This window comes from Chiloscyllium punctatum, chromosome 13 (genome assembly GCF_047496795.1).
Source record: "Chiloscyllium punctatum isolate Juve2018m chromosome 13, sChiPun1.3, whole genome shotgun sequence".
Lineage (NCBI taxonomy): Eukaryota > Metazoa > Chordata > Chondrichthyes > Orectolobiformes > Hemiscylliidae > Chiloscyllium > Chiloscyllium punctatum.
This window is the reverse complement of record NC_092751.1, coordinates 39,576,263-39,583,637: the sequence shown is the minus strand read 5'-3', so window position 1 is coordinate 39,583,637 and position 7,375 is coordinate 39,576,263. Positions and strand designations below refer to the sequence as shown.

At 44.4% G+C, this 7,375-nt stretch overlaps 1 non-coding gene across 1 annotated transcript; it reads right to left on the bottom strand.

Annotated features, from left to right (window-relative positions):
• Positions 1 to 857: 857 nt before the first annotated feature.
• trnas-uga (transfer RNA serine (anticodon UGA)) lies at positions 858 to 939 on the bottom strand. Its single transcript has one exon. It is a non-coding gene; the product is annotated as a tRNA-Ser (tRNA).
• Positions 940 to 7,375: the final 6,436 nt, after the last annotated feature.

Here is a 7,375-nt window from a genome sequence, read left to right as displayed (position 1 = left end):
ATGGAGTATCTTCTCACATCGGAACATGCTGACATGAAAACATCTAGCTCTGAGAGCAAAGGTTTTTACACGAAACTGGGAGTATGTTTAACTAAGCAATTCAGATAGCCAAGATGAATAGTTGGTATTTGGTTCTTCATGTTGAGCTCTCCACACCAACTGCTACAACGAAGGTCGTGGATAAGATCCCCATCGATTATTTTGGTCAATTTTAGCCTCATCAACAACCTATTGTTCTGAACAATGCTAAACCACAAGCAGAGGGCTAAGTCTGATTTTCATCGTTATTTTTCAAATTCAGTTCTTAATGCACATTTTCTTACGAATGTGGTCAGCAGAAGACCATTAACATTCCATTTCTAATATTTCCAGAAAATTGTACTCCGCTGATATCGCCTTGCCTTATCACACCTCAAGCTAGGAACCTGGATCAGTCGAGTTCCTTTCCACACATGGAGTTGCTTTTTCTAATTCATTGACTGCTGATATAATAGATTATTGGCCTTGAGAGTCAGTTGTAAATTAGGTCGAACTTTCTCAGCTTGACTTTCAACTGATCCTAAAAAAAACTCATCACCTGCAGGTAAATGTATTGCATTGCTTCTTGTTTTGCTTAATTCCACCCCCGCCCCCCCCCACGAACATCCAAATTTCACGATAGTTCGACAAATGTTTTGAAACTGATTTGTGTTGGAAGTTGATTCCTTTTTGTGTCTCGACATATAATTTATTCAATTAGACGTCTTGAAATTACTTCGGATTCTTCACAGTTGAAAATTTACTTTCGATTGAATGCAAAGCTCAAGCTCCACGAAATCCAAATTCTGCAAAGTATTAATGACGTTTAAAAGATTCAACGCTGTGAGCAGGATTCGAAGCTGCGCAGGGAAACCCCATTGAATTTCAAATCCAACGCCTTAACCTCTCGGCCATCACAGCGGCAGAAAAGTAGCCAATTTTCATAGTAAAAGAACTTAATTCATGAAATATCCACTTTGTTTGAAGAACAAATTGTCAAGACCCAAAGATTTCACCAAATCCTTTGCAGAGACCCAGACGAACGTTCCCTTAGCAGATTGACAGGCTGTCACCGCAAACTAGATCCCGACACAGCTGAAGTTGTGGGAATGATTCTTCGTTGAATTATAGAGTCACGGATGTACACCACACAAAGAGAGGATCATTGTCTCACTGTGTCCGATCGATTTTGGCTCAATTGCTCATCATCTGGTGTTAAAGTTGTGTTTCAATATTCATCGAAATATGGTATTAGAAATATTGATGCTAAGTCCATAAACACTAGCTACATTCGTTAAAAACAATCGGAATTAGAAAGAATGCAGAACCAATTTACAGGAATGGATCCAGCAACTAATCCGTAAGATCTGACATCAGGTAATGAACTTGTGAGCACAAGAGAGGAAGATTGACCGAAGATTTGGAACTTGAAATCGTCTTGACGGAATTATTTGCAACATTTTTGCGGTTGTTCTAGAGTGATCAAGTCCTTGAACAATACAACACGGAAAGTGGCCCTTCTTTCCAACTTGACCATTGAGGACAGTTATCTTAAATTAGTAGGTCCCATTTGCCAACTTTTGGCCTACATCCCTCTGAACCTTGTTACTCATATATCCATCCAGATGCCATTAAATGTTACAGTTGTACCAGTCTCCAACAATTTCTCTGTCAGCTAATTCTGAACACGACTGAAAATGTTGCCCCTGACGTCCCTTTTAAATCCTTACCCACTAATTTAAAACCGATGTTTTCTAAGTTTTGACTTCCTCACCAGCAGAAAAACACGAGTCAACCTATCCATGTTCCTCATGATTTGATAAATAGCAACGATTTGACTTTATCATACTTGTCAGGAGGGAAATGTGTGGAGATTATTTGTCGAAGATTTGAAGAAGAAAGTCTGATGTACAGATTTTTAGAATTGCATCTTGGAGAAGTTTTTAATAAGTCATTGAAGTCTAGTAGCAGTTGTAGAAGTCTGTTGTGAAAGCTGCAGAAGGATATCAGGTCATGAGAACGAAGTATTATTTCCAATGTATTGTGGCTCTGTTCGACCGCACTTGGACTACAGTATGAGGAATTATAATCCTCAATTTAGGAAAGATACTAATGCCATATGAGGAATACCACGAATGGTGATTAGCCTTGATATCATGGATGAACGTTAATCCTGTGAATTGAAATTGGGCAAATCCGGTCTTTTTTTAACAGTTTCAACACAAGAGAGGTAATCTCATTGAGAGTTGCAAAATATTTGAAGAGATAAACAGGGTGGAGCAATTAAATTTTGTTCCCTCATTGGTGAATCTCGAAGCAGGAGAGGACAATTTTAAAATGAAGCATTGTGATTTATGACCAGGAACGAGAACTATTGATTTTTATCTTAGCCTTGAGAAGTCTCGCTATTCACCACTACAGTGCGCCCTGAATATTTGGTCTATGAATGCATCACTATCAGCCTGACCCGCCGACAATAACTGCAGCACTATGGACCTGACCCCTCACACTTACCACCTTAATTTCAGCGTGAACCCCTCAAACTTACTGCATCACTATCCATCTGGCGCCCTCACATTTACTGCGCCACTTTCACTTCGAGACCCTCATTTTGACTGCGTCACTATCAGCCTGACTGCCAAACACTTACTTTGTCACGATCAGTCACGTCCTTACACTTCCTATGTTACTATTATCCTGACTCCTTACACTTACTCAGTCACTATCAGCCTGAGCGGCTCACACTTACTGCATCACTAGCACACCAACACTCTCACCTTTACTGCGTCACTATCAGCCTGACACCTCACACGTAATGCATCACTATTAGCCTGACCCGCTCACACGTTTTGCGTCACTAGTACCCTGACCCCCTCACAATTGCTGTGTCGCTATTAGCCTGAGCCCCTCACTATCACACTGATCAAGCTCACAATTATAGCAGCACTATCAACCTGACCCCCTCACACTTTCTCTGTCATTATCACCCTGACCCTCACACACGTAATGCATGACTGTCACACTGACACTCACATTTTCTGCGTCGTTATCAGCCGGACCCGCTGGCACACAGCGTCACTATCAACCTGGCCCCTCACACTTGCATGCCTCAATATCAGCGTGAACCCCTCACACTTACTGCATCACTGTCCATCTGCCATCCTCACACTTACTGCACTAATTTCACCTTGACATCTTCATTTTTACTGCGTGACTATCAGCCTGACTACCACACACATATTGCGTCACTATCAGTGACGCCCTCGCACTTCCTATGTTAATATCACCCTCACTCCTAAAACCTACTGCGTCACTATCAGCCTGATTCTATCACACATTTTGTGTCAGTATCAGACTGACGCCTCACGCTTACCATGTTACTAAAACTCTGCCCCATCACACTGATTCCGTCACTATCAGCCTGACCCCTCAGACGTACTACGTCAATATCACCCTGACCCACTCACACTTTTTGTATCAGTTTCAGACTGATGCCTCGCACTTACTATATGACTAAAACTCTCCCCCTCACGCTGACTGTGTCACTCTCAGCCTGACCGCTTCATACTTACTGCGTCAATATCAGTCTGACCACTCAGACTTACTGCGTCACTCTCACTCGGATCCACTCTCATTTACTGCGTCACTCTCACCCTGACCTCCTCACATTTACTGCGTCGCTATCACCCTGACCCACTCACACAGTCTTTGCCATTTCACCTTGCTGGCCTTATTTTTATTGCGTCCCCATCGGCCTAACCGCAACACACTTATTGCGTCACTTTCAGTCATGCCCTCACACTTCCCATGTTACTATCACCCTGAATCCTTTCACTTATTGTGTCACTATCAGGCTGACCCCTCACAGTTACTGTGTCACTATCAGCCTGATTCCATCACATTTATTGTGTCAGTATCAGACTGACGCCTCACACTTATCTTGTCACTAAAACACTGCCCCGTCACATTGACTGTGTCATTATCAGCCTGACTCGCTCACACGTACTGCTTCACTATCGCAATGCCCCTCTCTCACTTACGACGTCATTTACACCCTAACACCCCACACTTGCTGTGGCACTATCACACTGAGGGCCGTACACTTAGTGTCACTGTCATCCTGACCCCTTACACTTACTGCGTCACTGTCACTCTGGTATCTCACATCCACTGTGTCACTATCATCCTGAGCCGCTTACACCTATTGTGTCACTATCACTTTGACCCCAACACACTAACTGCATCAATATCAGCCTGACCATTTCACACATACTGCGCCACCACCAGGCTGACTCCCTCACATATACTGCATCACGATCAGGCTTACCCACTCATGCTTACTGCGTCACTATCACCCTGACTCCCCACTCATACTGCGTCAAGATCATTGTGCCGCCATACACTTACAGCGTAACTATCATCCTGACAACGTCACATTTACTGCGTCAAGATCAGCCTGATCCCTCAAACTTAATGCATCACTATCAGCTTCAACACTCACATTTACTGCGTCACTTCTAGCACTACCCCTGCACACTTACTACATCCCTAACCGCCTTACCCCCTCGCATTTACTTCATCACTATCAGCCTGAGACACTCACACTTACAGCTTTATTACAACCTGGCCCTGTGAGTGCATCTTCATCAATGTCACCCTGACCCCTTGCCCATACTGCGTCACTATAAGCCTAGCCCCTCAAATGTTCTGCTTAACTATCACACTGACATCTCACACTCACTGCGTCACTATCACCCTGACCTCTCACAATTACTGCATCACTACAACCTGACCCCCTGAAAGCATCTGCGTCACTGTCACCCTGACCCCATTACACTTGCCATGTCACTATCACAATGACACATTCACACAGTCTGCTTCACTGTCATCCTGACACCTCACACTCACTGGATCACTACCATCCTCCCCCTCATACTGACCTGTCACTATCATCCAAAGCCACTCACACTTATTGCATTCCTATCACTCTGGTCCCAACACACTTACTGCGTCACTATCAGCCTGACACTCGCACACTTCCTGCATCACTATCAGCCTGACCCCTCACAATTTCACCATGTCTATCAGTCTGACTCCTCACATTTCCTGCGTCACTATCACCCTGTCAGTTAACACTTACTGGCCAGTATTAGCCTGACGCCCTGAACATACTGCATCAATATCAGCCTGAACACTCACACTTACTCTGTCGCCATCACGCTGACCCCCTCACACTCACTGCATCACTATCACCTTGTCTCCTCTCACTTCCTGCATTAGGATCACTCTGACTCACCGACACTTACTTCATCAGTATCAGCCTGACCCCTCATACATACTGTGACATTATCAGCCTGACCCCACCACACTTGCTGTGTCTCTATCAGCCTGACCCGCTCAAACTTAATGCTTCACTATCAGACTGACTCCTCACATTTACCGCATCACTAACAGACTGACACCTCACACTTACTGCGTCACCATTCCCCTAACATCTCACTTTTATTGGCCACTATCAGCCTGACACCCTCAACTTACTGTGTCACTACCAGCCTGAACGCACACACTTCCTCCCTCACTATCACCCTGACTGTCTCACACTCACTGCGTCAGTCGCTGCCCGACCCCATCACACTTACTACGTCACTATCACCCTGTCCCCTCCCACTTTATGCGTCAGGATGAGCCTGACACAGTAACACTTACTGCATCACTATCAGCCTGATCTCCTTCCAATTACTGCGTCACTATCAGCCTGACCACTCACTCTTACTGCGTCACTGTCACAGTGACCCCTCACATGAAGTGCTTCACTATCACCCTGACCACCTCACACTTACTGCGTCACTATTGATCTGATCCCTCAGACTTACTGCATCACTATCACTCTGACCCCCCGCGCTGCGTAACTATCGGCCTGATCCACTCACACAGTCTGCATCACTACCACACTGACACCTCACCCTCATTGTGTCACTATCATCCTCACTCCATCACACTTATTGAGTCACTGTCAGCCTGATCCCCTGTAATGGAAAATTATCATTTTTGGTGAAATCTGTGAAAGCATGGTTGAAACAAAGAAGTATGGACCTAACTTTGCAAAAAGACAGCAAAAATGTAAAGTTCAAACTAATTTTCAGCTGATTCTCAAGGCCAATAATCTATTATATCAGCAGTCAATGAATTAGAAAAAGCAACTCCATGTGTGGAAAGGAACTCGACTGATCCATGTTCCTGCCTTGAGGTGTGATGAGGGAAGATGATATATAGTATAAAGGGGATATTTGAAAACCGTCAGGCGTCCATTTTATGAGGCGTCTTGCAAATGTGTCGGGTCCATTCTGCAAATTTCAAAAATAAACTTTTTCTTTCCTCGTGGTAGCATTTGCGTCGGGTCGATTGAAATTCCACGTCAGTAAACTCGGGGGCTCGCCTGGGGCCCTGCAACTGGGTAAGATTTTGAAGATTCCCAGGAGGTGTACGCGCCACTGCCGTGAAGGTTTTTCACTTTGTTTCGAGCGCTGAATTGGCCCCTTTGAGTGAGAGGACTGGGGATAAGTGGATCGCCCCAGAGTCGCGTTCCGAATCGAATAGGGTCAGGGTAAGAGTTGTGGCTAAATCAGACATAGAGACTCGTTTGAAGAGAATAGACGAACCAGGAAGAGGGACCAGTGAACTCCCGTGCGGTATTCGAGTAATACTCAACTCTAGAGAGTTTATGACACAGCAACATTAACGGTGGTTTGAGACTTGGAGCCACCATGGGCAGCGTTGGAGTCACCAAAGCTGTACCGGTTACGTTTGTTCTTGGTTTTTGAAAACCAAGGCAATGAGGCGGTCGCGCCCAATGAGACGGGAACTCTGGAGGTAAAAGCAAGTTATATTGGCAAAGAGAAGATTATGGTATCGTGAGAGAGAGAGAGAGAGAGAGAGAGAGACAGATAGACAGATAGACTGACGGAGAGACAGACAGAGAGAGATGAACACTTTTCCAATATCCATGAAAATCGGATCCAGCAAGCGCAAACAAAAAGAGGGTCGACAGATAACTCGGAATGGTAAAGAAAAAATAGAATATATGCTGAATAATTATGGCCCAGTTTCTGAAAAACAGTTAAAAATGTAAATCATGGAATGTGTTTATCTGGAGGAAGGAAGTTTTAGTAATATTCAGTTGCAAATGCTGAGGTCACCATTGGAGGAGAGAAAGAAGGAGAAATGGAAGGGTAAAATAGAACCTGTGAATTGGAGTGCTTATCACATGTTGAAAGCTTAGCCTGATTTCAGGGAAAGAAAATCTCGAAATAAAGATAGATCAAGTACACGTATAAACACCAGTGCACATGCACAGACA